Source organism: Diabrotica virgifera, chromosome 8 (genome assembly GCF_917563875.1).
Source record: "Diabrotica virgifera virgifera chromosome 8, PGI_DIABVI_V3a".
Taxonomy (NCBI): Eukaryota; Metazoa; Arthropoda; class Insecta; order Coleoptera; family Chrysomelidae; genus Diabrotica; species Diabrotica virgifera.
Genome location: NC_065450.1, coordinates 20,212,511 through 20,231,467, shown reverse-complemented (window position 1 = coordinate 20,231,467; position 18,957 = coordinate 20,212,511). Strand labels below are relative to the sequence as shown.

General features: G+C 30.3%; 1 protein-coding gene across 4 annotated transcripts in view; it reads left to right on the top strand.

Annotated features, from left to right (window-relative positions):
• LOC126889283 (uncharacterized) overlaps positions 1 to 18,957 on the top strand; it is a 138,301-nt gene that overhangs the window by 36,179 nt on the left and 83,165 nt on the right. For 2 of the 4 annotated variants that reach the window (XM_050657404.1, XM_050657406.1), the window contains one exon: positions 10,353 to 10,545. The exons of 1 other annotated variant lie outside the window; for it this stretch is intronic. The gene's annotated coding sequence lies outside the window, so the exon portion shown is untranslated. The remainder of the gene's footprint in view (positions 1 to 10,352; positions 10,546 to 18,957) is intronic. One more of the 4 variants, XM_050657405.1, reaches the window with a different exon arrangement.

The window sequence follows — 18,957 nt, the reverse complement described above, 5'->3', positions numbered from 1 at the left end:
AATTAAGCTCGTTTGATTTTTTCCGAAAAAATGCATGTTTTCGTTCTAATTGCACTCCCCTAATATCTTTTTTTACACATAAAAAGATAATTATACAGAACAAGTAAAAACCTCGTTTGTATAATGGTATAAAAAGTTTATTGAAAAACTATTAAAAAGTCATCCAAAAGGATTCGCAAAACGTTTTCAATCTAGAGCAGATCATCTTCAGTGCCTAGAACGAAGTATTTCCACGTTAGAATGAACACAAAAGGTTAAAATTATGAATAGTTAAAGAAAAAATGTGGAATATACTTACGTTCTGCTTAGTACATGAAACTAGCAACCTTGTAGAGTGGGTGACATCGAGAAACATGATTTACATTTTTAAAAAATGATGTTAGTGGCGACTCTAAGTCGATGTTAGGTGATAAAATTTTTAAGAGTGCTCAAAGGGCAACATGATTCACTGCTCGATGGTAACGTGTGGTACTTGCCAGTTAGATGGACACAGACCAACAAGAATATAGGAGATGACAATCTATTTATCAGACTGAAGTGACATGACAAGACAGGTCCTTTGACAGGACAATCCTTTTGGATGACTTTTTAATAGTTTTTCAATAAACTTTTTATACCATTATACAAACGAAGTTTTTACTTGTTCTGTATGATTTTTAATTATGGTATACAGCCAGCTACTGGCACTTTCCCATTGATTTTGTTAAAAAGATAATTATTTCTCTGCTAATTTTGAAAAAAAGCAATACGGAACTTGAAATATACCGCTAATGGTCTTCACCGCCGAACATGTAATTTTTTTAAGACGCAAAATTTCGAGCCAATGCCTTTTAACCTTCGGATGACCAAGCGGGGGAAATTGTGACCCCAACGTATGTTTTTCTTTAATCAATTCAAAAGTATTTTCAAATTTTAACTCATTATTTTTTTATTTGACTTTAATATCATTCTAGATATCCTGATATTTTGAAATAAAACAATTCCCTATATTTTACGAATAAAAAATATATTCTGAAATTGATGTTTAGTAAAATAGCGTCTATTATGTGTAATTCCCTTCTAGTTCGGATCTCTGAACAGTAAACATATCGAATACCTGCTCCGCATAGCAATTAGTGATAAGTTTTTAGTGTAATTGCTTTTACGATTAAGGTTGCATATTTAGATTATAGTTTTAACAAACTATATAAAGGTAGGAGATTTTAATATATTTATTTTCCAATAAGCGTTACATCTGATGGGGGTAATAAACCCCCAGATGATAGGATTATTGAGGAAAATGACATAGGTAAATATAATTTGGATAACAAATATTCAAAAAATGATATTGGTCCCTATTATGTTAATGTAGAACCAAAAGAAACAACAAACCGTTTGTCAGCGGTAAAAATGGGTTTCTATCTTTTTAATAATAATAGATTTAAAAATGATGTTTTAGATATTAAAAATGTAGGGAAGGACAAAGTTAAAATTATTTTTAAAAGTTTTAATGTTGCTAATTCAATTATTGGTCATGGAATAATAAAATCAAATAAATTAATAGCGTACATTCCTCTTTTTTTCAACCACAAAAGAACCATTATACGCCAAGTGGATACATTCTTTGACGAAAAATATCTATTAGAACACATTTAATGCGATAGGAAAGTTGTTGAAGTAAAGAGAATGAAGCGCAAAATTATTGATTCGGATAAAGAAGTACAGTTCGTTCCTAGGCAAGTGATTAGAGTTAACTTTTTAGGAAACGGCCTACCGCAAACAGTAAAAATTAATTTGGTTCGTTTTACGGTAGAGCCGTATATTTATCCGGTAGTTCAGTGCTTCAAATGCTTTAGATTTGGACACACGGCAAAGTATTGCAGGAGTACAAACTTTAAATGTAAGAGATGCAGCCAAGAGCATAGTGACGAGAATTTTCAGTGAAATAATGTAGAATTCTGCATTCATTGTAATAAAACTGGACATCAATCTATTTCAAAAAATTGTCCAAAATATCAAACTCAACACAATATTAAAAAAATAATGTCAGAAAAAATATTACCTTCAAAGAAGCAGAAACACTAGAAAAAAATCCAACTTATTCTAAAATAGTACTTAATAATAGATACGATTTATTGAACAATCAAGAAAATTTTCCTTATCTTCAACATAATGAGGATAGTAATTCATCGGTTAAAAATTTTGTACCTAAGCCAGTACATCATTTTCCTAAAAAGCGTAAAGCTAACTCACCCATAGAAGTTAAAAATGCACCTACTTTCACACCTAAAGCAATTACCCAACCATCTACTTCTAAAACCATTTTACCCAATCCTTATAGAAACGAATTTCAACAATATAAAGAAAAACTTCAACTAGGAATTTTAGAGAAAATACCCAAAATCTTTGAAAATATTTTCAAAAAATTTGAAATGACGGTACCAAATAAACAATTGTTTAATGAAACACAAAACGAAGTAAAATACATATTAAACTCAATATCAATTAGTGATAGCGAATACGATAACTATAGTTAAAATGTTACATATACTTCAATGGAATTGTAACTCAATTATTAACAAGCTGAAAATGCGAGCATTATCATAACGAAAACTTTGTTTATATACGTATTTAAATTCATAATATAGAAAATTGCTATTACGAAAAGCTATTTAGAATTAAAAATTATGTTTTAATGTGCAAGTATATAATTCTAATTTAAATGTTGTGAACTATAAAGATACTTTACTCGAAATTCATATTTTTTTACATACCTCGTATAAAATTAATAAAATTTGATTCATGATGGTTGCATCATAAATCTTAGACCAAGAAGAGATTTTTATGAAGAATAACTTTTCTTCGTCAAATTAAAAATACAAGACTTATAAATGAAAATGATGTTGGTCTCCATAATTTGAGAAAATTCGTCAAATATTTTTTTCCATTAGAAGGATGTAATTTCATATATCAGAACATACTTTTTTATTCCAAACCACATTTTAAATAACAATTTTCCAATATTGTAAAATAAATAATACATACATACATGATAAAGATACTTTCTACTGATGAACTTTACTTGGGTCTATAGACCGAGGAGTTTCGTAAATTCCACGGCTTTGCGCCACGCTTCACGCAACCTTATTTGCGTACTTGTGTTTTGAGTTGTGTGGTCGTGCGCTGGTCGAGTGGAGTTATGATTTACCAAATTTAAATATAATCGTTTCTACTGATTCATTATTAATATAGTATAATATGTATTATTGCTTTCAAAATATACTGAAATTGTATTTTTATACATTTATTACACATATTATTTTATATAATAATTAAATTCACCATAAAATGTCATTTATATTTTATTAATAGCTAAATAATTTAAAATTTAGTTTGACATTCACGAAGTGTCAAACTCAAATGTAAATAATAACATTTGCTTTGCTTAACAAATTCAGATAAAAAAATAAGCCTACTTCCTAATCAAAGATTTCAGCTGACATTTAGTGCCTGGTAGGAAATAACCGGATTGTGACGTCACATTTTACATTTTGAGGTCGATTATCTCGAAGACGGTTAGAGATATCGAAATGCCGTTTTCAGATTTGGATTCAGAAGACAAAACTACATAAGAATCCATCGATACATCTGCTCTAAGTATTGCAGGAGCGGCAACGAAATAACACACAGACTTTTGCAAATTTATAAACGAAAAGTTTTCGTTGAAAATAAAGCTAACTTACAATATTTCTTAAATTCTTCTAGCTTATCATTTGATATTATTATTTTAAATGAGACTTGGTTATCCAAGAAAATAACTTTTTCTCTTAGTGGATTTAATTTTGTTCATGTGGATAGACAAAATGGTTACGGAGGGGTTGGTATACAGTCGAACCCGCTTATTAGAATCCCTGTTATAGGAATATCCCGGTTTATGGAATATAAATTCAAGTTCCCGAAACATTTCCATTTACTCCTTAATAAATTTATCTGTTTATTGGAATAGGATCTAACTAGATAATACCGCTTATTAGCATATTTTGCAGGTCAAAGAATATTTTTTTTTACAATTTACTAAAAATTTAAATTATGTTTGGTATTATGGTTTGTCGTCAACGGCCGGTAGTGCTGGATTAGATATTATTAGGGTAATAAATATTTATTACTTTGTTAGGAATACCAATTCGATCTTTAGCATAGCCGACAAATGCATGGGTCATAAAATAATTTTTATTTGTCTACACAAAGGCACTGTTGCCTGTTATAAAATTGTTAGAAGCAGTTTAGTTAGAATTCACTCAGAGAGTACCTACTTGTTTGCAAGATGGAATTATGGCTTTGTTAAATTCGAAAAGAAGAGAAAAGAACAAGAATGTAACAATTCATTTCTTGACGCCAATAAAACTTCTATTCAACCAATGGATTAAGGATGACCACACGGATTAACAACGAAAAAGCTATAATTACCAATAATTTCTCAAGAAAAAAAAAGTAATTTTGTTATGTAGGTATGCATTTTAATAAGAAAATATTTACATATCTACATATTGCATACATTTCATATTAATTATATAATGTATTCATTCACATACATGTAATGTAATTTGGTATTTAACACATACATAGATAAGTACTAGTTACACTACTGTATTATTGACGTAAAAAGACAAAACCATTTACATACACTGAATATGTAGGTACATATAATATGATATACATATTGGCATAGTATGTAATAAAACTACATATTGGTATAGTATGTAAAACTACACATTGGCACAGTATGTAAATAATATTATTACGTATATTCGGTAACACTTATTTCGACTAGCCACCATTGATCGGTTATTAGAATATCCCGGTTATAAGAATATTTTTGCCTTGCACAAAGGCTATTCCAATAAGCGGGTTCGACTGTACTTATTAAAGACAACTTATGTTTTTCGGAGTTAAATTTAATAAAAAATTATAACAGTGATATTGAACTTTGCGGAATAAAACTTAATACTTTCAAAATTTCTCTGGTTTGTATTTACAAACCTTCTAACGTAAAGGCTGCTACAAATGATTGGTTATCAATATTTTCACAACTACATGGTGATGCATTGATATGTGGTGATTTCAATGCCCATCACACCAATTGGGGATCCGCACTAACCAGTACACAAGGGAACAAGTTGTCAGATGCAATCGAAGAGACTAAATTAACTATAATAAATGATGGTAGGCCAACTAAACTAAGTCGTCCTAATGAAAGACCATCAGGTATAGACCTTACTCTTGCCTCCGGAAGCTTAATAAGCCAATGTGAATGGAACCCATTAGATGATGATTTCGGTACCTTATATTTTCCAATTGTTATTTCTGTAGGTAGAGACCAACATTCTCCTTCTTCTAACTTAACTAGGAAATGGATTGAATCTACTGCCGATTGGCAGCTTTTTCAAAACCTGGTAAATGAATATATAATAAGCAATAGGGAAGATAAAAAACAAAATAATAATTTTGAATAACTTACAAATGCTATAAATATTGCAGCTTCTAATTCTATAAAGTCTCGTACCTGCAAAGTAATTAATCACAAAAAACCAATTTGGTGGGACGAAGAATGTATCCGAATGGTTTCAGAATGAAAATCGGCATTGATTGATTACAATCAATTGTCAAACTTTCATAACTACATCAACCTAAAACATGTTCAGGCCAAGACGAAAAGATTGTAAGACAAAACAACAGGGCAGTTGGATAAAATTTGTTAATGGATTGAATAAAAATACACCAATATCGAAAAAAAGAGTTACCAGATAAAGGTGTAATTATGATAACACAACTATTCAACGCCGCAATAAGGCTGAAAATTGTACCAACGCAATGGAAAATTGCTGATATAATAATGATCCATAAACATGGTAAACCACCTTACGAACAATACCTCTTATTGTCCTATTAGTCTCTTACCGGTACGAGCTAAACTATTTGAGAAGCTATTAGCGACCAGGCTAATGAAGATAATAACTGATAATTATCTTTTTCCGGATCACCAGTTTGGTTTCAGAGAGAAGCATTCAACAATAGAACAAGTTCATAGAGTCGTTGATATAGTAAATAAAACTTTTGAAGAAAAAAAGTACTGTTCTGCACTTTTTCTTGACGTCAGTCAGGCTTTTGATAAAGTCTGGCATGAAGGGTTGCTCTTCAAAATAAAAATGAACGTTCCTGATTCAATGTTTACTATACTAAAATCATATTTAGAAGAAAGGTACTACCGTGTCAAGCATGAAGCAGATACATCGAAAATCTACCCTATACGATCTGGAGTCCCTCAAGGTAGTGTTCTGGGTCATATATTATATTTAATATTTACACACGACATACCAACAAACGAAAATGTAACGACTACAACATTCGCAGATGACACGTTAGTCACAGATGAAAATCCCGCAACAGCTACCGAATCTCTTCAAAGGCATATTAGGAACATTGAAAAGTGGACAAAGAAATGGCGAATAAAGATCAATGAATCAAAATCACAACATATCATATTTACAAAATGTCGTAAAATATCGCCTAATATAGAAATAAATAACAAAGCAATTCCACAAGCCGAAAGCGTTAAATACCTTGGTATGCACCTGGACAAAACTTTGACATGGAGAACACATATATGGAAAAAGCGCCAACAGTTAAATTTAAAATTTCGTAAACATTATTGGATACTGGGCAGAACATCGACGTTGTCTATACGTAACAAACTGTTGGTATACAATATAATACTCAAACCAGTCTGGACCTATGGGATCCAGCTATGGGGTGCAGCAGCAAAATCCAACATATCCATAATGGAAAGATTGCAATCCAAAGTGTTACGCTCTATAACAGACGCCCCATGGTTCGTGTCAAACAAAGATATTTATTGTGATCTAGAAGTACCTACGATCAGTGAAGTGATAGTTCAGTGCAGTGTTCGGTACATAAAACGCCTAGAAAGCCATCCAAATGCCCTGGCAATAAACTTGCTTGATAATAGTCAACAAACTCACAGACTAAAACGTAAAAATCCACGTTTATACACTTTTGGATGCATTTTATGCACTTTAAAATGTAACTATTAGTCGAGGAAATGAAGCATTTTGGCTCGCAATTTTTTCGTCCAGCATGGATTTACTTGAAATTTTTACAGAAGGTAGGGAATAGTCCAAGAATAATTTTCTATATCATGCTGCTGTACGCTAAAACCTTGGGGGTGGTTGCCACCCCATCTCGTGGGTGGGAATTTTTTATTACATTTTAACCATGTAAATCGATATAAAAAGTAATTCTAAGCAAAAAAATGTTTTTTACATTTTTTTCGTAAAACTAATATTTTTCGAGTTATTCGCGCTTGAAAGTAACAGTTTTTCGTCGAAAAAATCGACTTTCTTAGAGGGTTTTTTGAGAGTACCTCGAAAAATACGCATTTATTCAAAAAAAACTGCAGATAACAAACTTTTATATTTTAGTAAAGCAAACTAAATTCTTTTTCTATAATATCTTTAAGACCAATACAAACCGAGATACGGCATGTTAAATGTTAGTTTTTCTCGTCAAATACATAATTTGAAATATTCAAAGCCAAATAACGGGGAAACTTTGCATTTTTCGAGGAAAACTTAAATTATCTTTTTTCAAGTATACAATTAAACCCTTTAAAGAATAATAATAAAAAATTTCTAGCATGAAAATAGAGCGACTAATGATCAAAAAAAAGTCGGTACCTGCTTTTGTCTACGAAAAAGTCAGTGAAAATAATCCCCTACCTACCCTCCTAATTAAAAATTGGTCTTCACCTTTCTGTGATTCCTTATATATTTGTATTGTTAATACACTCAAAAAGGTTGACCTATTTAAAAGGCCTAATTTTAGAAAAATTGGAGTTTAAAGATAAATTGATTTTTTGCAATTTTGTATTTTTCACCTTTTACTTCAAAATATCTCGAAAATACTGGAGACACGAAAAAAATGATAGACTACTAAATTGTAGGTATTTTAATTGTTAAAATTATACTGTACATAGATTTTCATTACAGTGAATAGTTATCGAGATATAGCTGTTTAAAACCTCTATTTACGAGCAAACACCCCCTTATTCGAGCCCTTTAAACCCACCCCAATTAAAAACTAAGGGATCTAACAGAATTTAATTTACACAGTTTTATAGCTCTTTAAAAATCCTACAAAATTATTTTTGAAAAAATTTTTATCGCCAAAAATGAAGGAGCTATGTTTATAAAACCAATTTTTTTCGAAATATTCGAATAGTTCGCTTATGGAACATATTCAATGCATGTATAATACCACAGAACTGGTTCGTATACTGGAAGATGACTTAAAAACTATTTGTATTTGTACTTCTACATATATTTGTAAATTCGTATTTTTGTGTAAATAAATGTTTTTGTAATTCTTTAATTCTACTTTTTTTTCTGTGCAGATCTATTAAATTATCTACTTATAAAAATTGTAATGTTCTTAAGGATGGTTTTTAAGGGTTCAAATATTATGATATTATATCCTAAAGCATAAAACAATCATTATTTTTAGCCAATCAAAACCAAATTTTACCCATAATAAAGTTTACAATATTTTTATATAATTTTTGACAATAAGGGGTAGTTTACACCCCTAAAAATAATCGACGCCCTTGAGCGTGTTATAGAATATGAAGTACAGGATGCAATGATCCTAATCCCAAATTTTTATGTAATTCGATGCAAGCCGAAATTATTCTTTTAGGTTAAGTAATTTTTTATATATAGCACCAACAAGGGTGAATTTACGGGTTGAAATATTATGATAGTATTCTTAAAGCATAAAACAATCATTATGTAACTAATAAGAACCAAATGTTGACAATATTAAAGTTTTTTACAAGTAGTTTTTTAGGGGTAGTTTTCACCCTTAAAAAAAACCAAAAGCGTACAACGGCTCAATATAGAAAATCAACTAGAGGGTGAATATGCCTAATCCCAAATTTTTGTACAAATCGATGCTGGACGAAAAAATTGGGAGGTTTTCATCATTTTCATCCATTTTTCTGTAGTAACCTTTTTTCTTGACATCATCCTGAACAAAATGCAAAATGTGTAAGCCTCTAGATGCTGTATTTAAAAATCGATTTATTCGTGTGTTTTTACTGCTAAATGCCCTGGTCTATAGACGTACAAGAGACGTAAATATTTTATATTTATGTCGCAATATTAATGCAAAATGCAAATTTGCATTTTCTATCGTAAAGTATCAATGGAAAACATAATATTTTAATAGAAGGGACTCAAAATGTCTATGGCATTATAACAAGTTTCTTTGATTTAAAACAAGCTTTTGATCAAATTTTATAGTGTAGAAAACGTTAAAATACCGTTTTTTACATTTTTCTCCATTCCCAAAATACATCATAATCGATTTGGCTGAAAATTTGCCCACATATAGACAAAACATAGGACTTTAAGTGGTGAAAAGGATTTGAATTATATTACAATACCAAAAAAGTTACATGCAATACTATAGTAAAAAATATAGGCGTCTACTGTAAGTACAATTAACTCGAAAATATCGACCTCACGACAAAAACTGTTAAAAAGAAATTGTAAATATGATTTATTTGGAACAATTTCAGTTCCTACCATTTTGTCGAAAAGTTAAAAATGGCAGAGATATTTAGCAAAACAGGTTCTCCTTTAAAATCAAGATGGCGGCTAACGTAACGGAGGAATTCATTCATGATTTTAAATTTAGGCTACTGTTGACACCACTAAAGATCAGAAAAATAAAATTTTGAGCAGCTCGGCATTCAAGGTCAAATGCTATCCCGACTGGACTAATTATATACTTTTGAGTCTGATATTACTGCATGTAACTTTTTCGGTATTGTAATATAACTCAAATCCTTCTAACCACTTAAAGTCCTATATTTTGGCTATATGTGGGCAAATTTTCAGCCAAATCGATGTTGATGTATTTTGGGAATGGAGGAAAATGTAAAAAACGGTATTCTAACGTTTTTTACACTTTAAAATTTGATCAAGAACTTGTTTTGATTCAAAGTAACTTGTTTTAATGCCATATAATGACATTTTTGAGTCCTTTCTATTAGATTATTATGTTTTTTATTGATACTTTAAGACAGAAAATGCAAATTTGTTTAAATAAACACCAAATCACTGTAAAATCGTATAAAATAACATTTTGAGAAAAAAAGAAGAAGAAGATTTTTTGATCTTAAATATCTTATTTTTACGTCCCGCAGAAGCTATATACTAATTTTCAGACAAATCGGAGATCCAAAATTTTTTGCCTGAGTGATTTGACATTACTTACACTATGCTATTTTTTAGGGCAATGATGACGAACCAAAAACTACGCCAACAATTCCAGTAAAGAATGGTCCACACTAATAGGTTTGATGGAAAAAACAGTTGTGTAAACTTTAAAATACAATAAACGTAGGACGCATTAGGAAAACTAATTTTAAATGTGGAAATCCAAAGTAATGTTATACTTTTATTCATTTAAATGGATATTAAATTGGTAGGATACAATGTTATATTCATGATGATTTAACCTTTTATAATTTTTTTATCTTAAATAGTTTCTTAAAAATGTGTATCATAATAATTGTTTCTATAGAAGCTATAGAAACTGTAGAAGCTCCTTCCTCTGTACCTTAGATATGTCTTAGTCCATGTGGTGAGATCGCTCCCGTCTAAAAAACATTTCTAATTCGGTTTCTCTGCGGATTCATATTCAAAAATGTCCACTTTAAACAAATCTGAAGAGTGCCAGACGGAATTTTTGGGCAGCAATTGTTTAAACAATTTTTTTAAACAAATACATAAGATTTCCTTTTATTGTTCCAATAAATATATTTTTTAGATTTTTTCGGCAATTCTAAACAAGAAAGGTATCTTGTCATTTTTCTCAAAAATTGACAGTTTTCGAGTCATAGGCGATTCAAAATCTAAAAAATGCGAAAATACGCATGTTCGAGGCTTAAAAACTCATACTTCAGTTAGTATTTTGAAAAGTGCCAATAACTTGTATTAAAGCTTAAACATTCCTTTTTAAGATTCCGAAGAGTGATCGGGTCTAACTTCAATTTAGACCGTAGTTTTTAAATTGTTAATTATGCATGTCCATCCGATTTTTTGGCCGGTGCGGCGCGCTCTATTTCACAAATCTCCTATTTTTCTGCGAAAAATATTTTTTCTAGATTCTTTGGGACATTCTAAATAAAATAAGTTTCTTGACAATTTTCTCAAAAGTTACTAGTTTTAAAGTTATAAAGCGATTTAAAATGCGAAAATGTTGACATTTTTCTCAAAAGTTACTAGTTTTAAAGTTATAAGCGATTTAAAATGCAAAAATGTGTTTTTTTTTGTAATTTTTCGGATTTTAAATCGATTATAACTTTAAAACTATTAACTTTTGATAAAAATGTGAAGAAACTTATTTTATTTAGAATATCCCAAAGAATCTAGAAAAAATATTTTTCGGAGGAAAATAGGAGATTTTTGAAAATAGTGTGCGCCGCACCGGCAAAAAAACCGGATGGCCACTCATAATTAACAATTAAAAACTTCGGTCTAAATTGAAGTTAGACCCGATCACTCTTCGGAATCTTGAAAAGGAATGTTTATACTTTAATCCAAGTTATTGGCACCCTTAAAAATACTAATTTAAATATGAGTTTTTAAGCCTCGAAAATGCGTATTTTCGCATTTTTTAGATTTTAAATCGCCTATAACTCGAAAACTGTCAATTTTTGAGAAAAATCACAAGATACCTTTCTTGTTTAGAATTAACCAAAAAACCTAAAAATATATTTTTTGGAGCAATAAAATGTGATTTTATGGATTTGTTTAAAAAAATTGTTTAAACGATAATTTCTGCCAAAAAATTTTGTCCGGCACCCTTCAGATTTGTTTAAAGGGGACATTTTTGAATACGAATCCGCAGAGAAACCGAATTAGAAATGTTTTTCAGACGGGAGCGGTCTCACCACATGGACTATTTAGACCTTAATCCTTCTACCGCAAATGCACAAAACATATAGTATATAAAATATACACAAAACACATACACAGTATACCGTGTGTTTACTTTAAAATTAGATATATGAGTACACCCAATACATGGCAACACGGCTTTCCCGCCTCCCACACCGAAGTCACCATATATTTAGTATAGACCAGTAAGGATCTGTGAAAAAACATCTATTTTTGGATGTGAAAGGTGGCATTCGGGTTTTTGCAGATAAAGTTAAGTGACACCTTCAGTAATAGGGAGTTTTTGTAACTACGTAACGTAACGTATCTCCCTATACGTAAAGCACTAACGTACCGTAAGAATGGTGAACGTTAATAGGTAGTTTTTGTAACTGCCTAACGTAACGTAAAGTCATTTTTAAATTCCGTTGACATTAAAAAAATAAAACAATGTTTACACAATATAAATACAATTAATGTATAAATATCAAAAAATGTAAAGGTAAATGATGAAATTGTATGGTTTTAACTGTTATAATAATTAGTTTTAAGTCCTTATTGTAATTAATTATTGTATAACCAATATTGTTTGTGTCAATGGCCATTGCAGCCGAGACACATAAATTTAAATAAAAAAAAATTGCTTCTATTTAAATATAAAAATATTATTTTCCTTAGTTTTAAATTTTTTATTTTTGTTTATAAGTACCTACTTTTTAGTTGTAAATTATTGTACCAACATCAGAATTCCAGTATAATGTAAATAGGTTGTTCATATTTATTTGAAATTTTTACTGAAATTAGGGCATTTGTTTATCTAGTTACTGTGGTGATCACTGTATTTCGTAAATACAAGATTTGTTTGTTTTGCTTATTTGCTTTATTAATAGACAACTTAAAAAATAATCAAATTTTAAATTATGAAGTTCCAATTTCCAATAACAAACAGAATAATTTTACTCAAATAGACTAAATGAATATAACCTTAAATGTTTATACACGGGCAATCCTCTGATACTCTGATGAAATGTTGATTTAGTAGGTAATAGCCGCAATCAGGTAAGATCCGCTTGTGCATTCGGTAACTTTCGTCTCGATAGGGTTGCGTCTGAACGTACGTATCAGAGCGTTACTTTAGGTAATACGTATCGAGATACGGGAGTTCAACCATTAATGCGCAAGCGTACATGTCAAAAAGATGCGTTACGTTTACGTATTTGTGTGCACAAAAACTCCCTAATAATAATTGACTTATGCTCCTTCTCAAATATGCCAGGAACATTAATAAAAAATTAAAATATTTAAAAATTTCGAAAAACGTCGATTTTTTTCTGCTTTCTTTGCTTATAACTTTAAAACGATTCGTTTTGGAACAAAGTCTTAGAGAAATAAAATAAAGATAATTGAATTTTGTATGACATACGACTGGTCAAAAATGTCTTAACGTATTACCTTTTCTGCAATATAGCAATAAATACAAAATAAGGGGGCAAAATACGCCTGTTGTTATTCAATGTTTTTAACCACTTTGGTGGCACTTAGAACCTTAGTAATTCGCTTAGGAAATTCTTTGTAACATACTTAACCCTTAAACGCCCAACCTTTTTTAGGTTCCATGTATGCCCAAGGGTGGGTAAAAAATGTCCACCTCGCAAATAGCTAATATACTTATTGAGAGTTGTTGGAAATAAATTAAACTTAAAAATCTTATGCTTAATAAACACAGCATCTTCTAAAATATTAATATAAACAATTTACAAATCTTACAACAAAATTACAATGTACATCAAAATTAATATACCAGTAAAAGCCAGTAATTCAGATTTGTCAATTTTGCATAATAAATTTGCAATCTAAATGTTTTTAAAAAAGTTCAAATTTTTTAAAATCTTTCTGAACAAAAAGTAGACCATTTAGAAGTTGTCTAATTTTTTACATATAAAGAGGTGCTCTACCTATCTAATACACTTTACAGAATTAAAATCGGATTATTTAAGGGGCCTCAGCAATGTTTGAAACTTTGTTTGAAAAACAATGTGTGTACTTTGTACGCACGTAAGAAGTTATACTTCTATTATATGATTATATGATTATAAACGAAATTAATATACTTTTTATTTATATTTTATTTAAATATTAAATTAATTTATACTTACTACTTCTCAAACATTTTTATTAAAACAGTGCCAAAAATTAAAATAATAAAAAAATAAAACACACACAAGCACATTAAAAATGCCACAAATGATTTCTGAACATTAATTGCCGGAAAAATGTTTAACTAAATACGTATTTTCTGAAAATAAAATTATATAATAAATATACTTACAATCATAAAATGTATAAAAAAAAATAAAAAAATAAAAGTTTCTATTGGGATTCGAACCAACTTACCACGCGGCTGGTATTTGCGTTGTATTGGGATTCACTCGCATTAAAACTTCGTCACAGAGACAGCTTGTCATTATGTGCGAAGATAGTCTAACTAAACAGATTAACCTTTTGACATTTTTAACTTATGTAAATCAAATTGTTTTGATTTTGAATTGAAATGATTTAGAATTGAAAAAATACAACAAAACATAGAGTAAGAAAACAATATATTATAGTATTTTTACTACAAAAGCGATATTACGTAGGTCAAAATTTTTGACGTAAGAGAACTGTCAAAATATTAGAATGTGACTTTTCATTATTGCAATTGTTTATAATAAACATGGCAATAATGAAAAGTCACATTCTAATGTTTTGACAGTTCTCTTACGTCAAAAATTTTGACCTACGTAATATCGCTTTTTTAGTAAAAATACTATAGGTGAATATTGATAGAAATTTTGATGGTAATCATATTATGTAAATAAAAGTATTACATACTACTTATGTATTTTGGTAGGTTTAAGGTAGGTATCGGAGCCCGTATAACGACTAATAAATTTCGCAATCACTTGCGTCGTGCAAAGTGGCTATGTTCAAATATCATAACAAAATTTGATCAATTATTTATAAAACATTTACCAGTGAAAGATTCTTTAGCTTTGAATAAGCGAGATCTGCGGCACTCATACCTACTAGTCACAGTTTGATGAGCTTTCACATTGGCATGCAACAATCATCTCTTCTATGTAAATAAGTCCAAAAATATAATATGAAAACGGTTTAAAAAGGCAGTATAACCATTAACTAACTTTTTGTTTGTTGTTTCTGTTCCTACAAATTTTAAAACGCAACAAGCATACATTATAACCAAACCACAGTCCCACAGCTGTGCCACAGCTGCCATATTGGATAATTTTTGTCATGTCATTTGAACATCCAATCAGAACAAAGTTATAATGCGCACCGTCATTACGCCCGTAAAGAAGTATAACTTCAAAAAATTAATTTTTAGCAATGAAAATAATTAAAACCGATATAATTTGGCTAAAACTTTCAAATGCTGTCAGCAGAATTGCTATTTTATTTTTTAATCAAAAGTTATTCGCGTTCAAAAATTGCAATTTTTCGAATTTTTTAAAGTTCCACTGCGTTTATCTCGAAAACTATGCATCCCACGAAAAAACTTGTAACAACATTTTTTGCTTAGAATTACCCAAGAAATACAAAAAAATGTTTTATTTTGCGAAAAATCAATGTTATGTAATTCCTCAAGTTCTTTGTTTATAACAAGCTTATCGACATCCGGATTAACTGTTACCCAAAAAAATCGTGTTCTACGGGTCAAAAAATACATAAAAATCTTGGGTAAGTGCATATAAATAAAGGAGCCCGTAGCACCCCCTCCTGGCCACAGAACTAATTTGTTTATAAGCCAAAAAATTGTTTATAATTTTAAAACATTGCTGAATCTGCTTAAATAATCCGATTTCAATTCTGTAAAGTGCATTAGATAAGTGGATTGCTTCTTTATATGTAAAAAAATTGACAAATCTTTGTACGTTCTAGTTTTTGTTGTGCAAGATTTCAAAAAATTTTAATTTTTAAAAAAAAGTTTGGATTGCAAAATTATTATTCAAAATCTAGTAAGTCAATTTTAATGAAATTTGGTGTACGGTTTTAGCACATTACAAAAATTTTCTAAGCGAATTAGGAAGGTTCCAAGTGTAACCTAAGTGATGGAACATCATTGAATAAAGACAGGCTTGTTTTGCCTCCTTATTTTATATTTATTGCTATTTTACAGCAAGGGTGATAAATTAAGACATTTTTAACCAATCGCATCTGATAGAAAATTTAATTATCTTTGTTTTATTCCTATACGACTTTGTTCCAAAATGAATCGTTTTAAAGTTACAAGAAAAAAAAATTAGAAAAAAAAACGAAATTTTAAATATTTTGTTTTTTTTTTATTAATGTTCTGGGATTATTTGAGAAGGCGCATAAATCAATTATTATTAACGAAGTTATCACCTAACTTTATCCGCAAAAATCTGAAAGCCACCTCTCTCTCACATCCACCTAAAAACAGATCCTTACTGGTCTAGTAGTTCGTCGATTCTACAGTGCAGCTCATTCTCATAAGCAGTGTTGCCGATTTTAGCGCTTTTTTTCAGTCACCTATACATAATCGAAAACTAAACGTACGGTATCATAAATAACTTAAACATCTGTAAAAAGCGTCGTTTGTCGAGTTAAGACAGTATATGTGATTACTTTATTCAAAACAATCTGCGTATGTGCTCGAGAAAAGTGACACATTTATCACTTATTTATCTTTAAAAAACTCTAACACCGAAGTAAAAAAACTTCTATGTAATAGGTATATTAAAAAGTTCTAAAAGATCCCAATGGATTGTCTAAAATGTTCAGAACGAACGTTTTCGGACCTATCAGACCATCATCAGTGAACTCAAATCGTCCCATTAGAGGTAAAACTCACTAAGTGCACTTTTTTGAGATTTTGACATTTTTATCAATTTGAACTCAATACGCTACTGCCCAGCTCTGGAGAAGTCACCTGGGGCTCTAACCCTTCTAATTGCTGAGATAATTTATGGTACAATTCACTAAGTGCATTATTGTGAATTTCGGTTTCAGGGAAAAACTCATTAAAACATATTATTGCACTTAGTGAATTTTTCCTTCCAATATGGAGTGGAATATTGTGAATTTCGGTTTCAGGGGGTAAAACTCATTAAAACTTATTATTGCACTTAGTGAATTTTTCCTTACAATCTGGAATGCCGAATCGGTACTTAGTGATCTTTCAAACAATACATTAGATAACATAACTTATTTTGCGATTAAGCAAGCGACTTGTGTGTTACATTGTATTGATGAAACTGTACAAACTGTACATTATATTTGTGTGTATTATCTGTTCGGCGATTGATTAAAGAAATATGAGATTAAATTTCTTTGTGACCGTAATAGCTTACATAAAGGGTAACATAATCTATTTTACAATTAAGCAGGGGACTTTTGTAGCTGTCATAAATGCCGAAAGAATTGCATTTATTTTCGAAGAACGAAACTTATTGTTAATTTTTTAAATAATATACTGTTATTTTTGATTGTTCGTTTGTTGTCAGCGAAATTTTATGTAGACAAATTCATTAACTTCTCAATATCCAAAAATTGTGTTCAAGGAAAACCCATCAAGTACAAAGTGTAGTTAGTGAGTTTTATCTCTAATAGGATATTAATATCCAATAATTGTGTTCATGGAAAAACCCGTTAAGTAAAAAATTGATCTAATATTGATTGTATTATATAGTCCAGAAAGCCACTGAGCATTCGCTAGGAAAAATATTCTGATTCGAATTTTTTTTACAATCTTACTCAAAAAGGACTCCTTTTAACAAATTTGCATGTTGCCAGGACCAAAAGGTGGTCAAAAATTTTTTAAACGTTTTTTTTTGTTTTTTCCCTAAAATTATTTTCTTTGCATGGAAAAAAATTTTTTCAGGTTTTTTGGATCATTCCAAACAGAAAAGTTTTTTAGTGACTTTTCTCTAAAAATGATAGTTTTTGACAAATAAGCGATTAAATTGCGAAATCGGCCATTTTTAACCCTCAAAAACTATGTGAAAAACTGAAAATTTGAATGTTGCTAAGGTAGATAGATATTCTTTAAACATCGATTGATGAAATCCCCAAGAGTTTTTGCAATACAATATTCAAAACTCGTTTGTTTTTTAATTGCCAATCAAGCGTGCGCGACACTATTTTCCACCGACAGTATGGTGCAAATGAAAGGAATAAATTCGTTATTTCGTAAACCGGCGACTTTAAGGAAAAATCCCGAAATAGGTCGATTTTTATTTTTAAGTTATGATATTGTGGCATATATGGAAAAGAGAAGAGAAAATTATATAAAAAGTGGCAAGAAACCAGATCCGACACAGATCTTCAAAACTATATGGTGGCGAAAAAGGAAGCGAAAGTAGCAGTAGCAAAAGCCAAAGCAGAAGCGTATTCAAACCTATACGATCAACTTGATACCAGGGAAGGCGAAACGAAGATATATAAAATAGCCAAACAGAGAGCAAAGAAAGCAAAAGATTTTAATCAGATTAGATGTATCCGAGATGAAAATAATAAAATACTAGTTCACGAAAGGGATGTCAAAAAGAGATGGAGAAAGTAATTTGAAAGCTTATTAAATGAAGAATTTGACAGACAGCCTGTAGAGTCAACGGAGACTGTAGCAGCAATGGTCACCAAAATAACCAACGAGGAAGTGGCTCAAGCGCTTCAAAAAATAAAGAAAGGAAAAGTGGTAGGACCAGATGATATTCCTGGGGAAGTATGGAGAGCATTAGGAGAGACAGGAACAAGGTGGCTAGCAGGTCTATTTAATAGAATTATGGAAGTTGGACAAATGCCAGACGAATGGAGAAGCAGTATACTGGTACCTGTTTACAAAAACAAGGGAGATATACAACAATGTACAAAATACAGGGCTATAAAACTGCTTAGCCACACCATGAGAATATGGGAAAGAGTAATTAATAGA